Raw genomic sequence first — 1,448 nt, forward strand, 5'->3', positions numbered from 1 at the left:
CGTGCCGGCCGCTCGGCTCCCGCATGCCCTGCGCCGCCGTGTCCTCTGCTGCCCCCTGGCGCCCTGCGAGCTCGCGGCACCGACCTCTGCGCCCCAAGCCCAGCAAGGACTCCGCGGGTTGCTTGGCGCCCCCGGTGCATCCAGGCTGCTGTGGTCGTCAGAGCCCGGCGGGGACTGCAGGGGGACTGGCCCTCCGAAACACCCCCCCTGCCGCTGGGTCCCCAGGCCAATGGACTGGTTTCAAATTGGGAAAACACACACACACACACATACACACACGTCTCTTAGTCGTGTCCCGCTCTTTGCGACCCCATGGATTGTAGCCTACCAGGCTCCTCGGTCCATGGCATTTTCCAGGCATGAATACTGGAGTGGGTTGCAGTTTCCTTCTCCATCAAATTGGGAAAGGAGTATTTCAAGGCTGTATACTATCACCCTGCTTATTTAACTTATATGCAGAGTCCATCATGTGAAATGCCAGGCTGGATGAATCACAAGCTGGAATCAAGATTTCCGGGAGAAACATCAACAACCTCAGATATGCAGGTGATATCACCCTAATGGCAGAATGACTTCCTTGGTGGCTCAGACGGTAAAAGCGTCTGCCTACAATGCTGGAGACCTGGGTTCGATCCCTGAGTCGGGAAGATCCTCTGGAGAAGGAAATGGCAACCCACTCCAGTACTCGTGCCTGGAAAATCCCAGGGACGCAGAAGCCTCGTAGGCTCCTATCCATGGGGTCACAAAGAGTCAGACACGACTGAGCGACTTCACTTCCTTCCTTCCTTCCTTATGGCAGAAAGCAAAGAGGAACTGAAGGGCCTCTTCGTGAAGGTGAAAGAGGAGAGTGAAAAAGCTGGCTTAAAACTCAACATTCAGAAAATGAAGATAATGGCATCCCATCCCATCACTTCATGGCAAATAGATGGGCAAACAATGGAAACAGTGACAGATTTTATTTTGGGGGGCTCCAAAAGTCACTGCAGATGGTGACTACACGCATGCAATTAAAGACACTTGCTCCTTGGAAGCTACGACCAACCTTGACAGCGTATTAAAAAGCAGAGACATTACTTTGCAGACAAAGGTCCATCTAGTCAAAGCTATGGTTTTTCCAGTAGTCATGTATGGATGTGAGAGTTGGACCATAAAGAAGGCTGAGCACCAAAGAATTGATGCTTTTGAACTGTGGTGTTGGAGAAGACTCTTGAGAGTCCCTTGGACAGCAAGGAGATCAAACCGGTCCGTCCTAAAGGAAATCAGTCCTGAATATTTACTGGAAGGACTGATGCTGAAGCTCCAATACTTTGGCCACCTGATGTGAAGAACTGACCCTTTAGAAAAGATCCTGATTCTGGGATCGTTTCTGGAATTAATGCTTTCAAACTGTGGTGTTGGAGAAGACTCTTGAGAGTCCCTTAGACTGAAAGGAGATCAATCTAGTCAAT

Source organism: Ovis canadensis, chromosome 3 (assembly GCF_042477335.2).
Source record: "Ovis canadensis isolate MfBH-ARS-UI-01 breed Bighorn chromosome 3, ARS-UI_OviCan_v2, whole genome shotgun sequence".
NCBI lineage: Eukaryota > Metazoa > Chordata > Mammalia > Artiodactyla > Bovidae > Ovis > Ovis canadensis.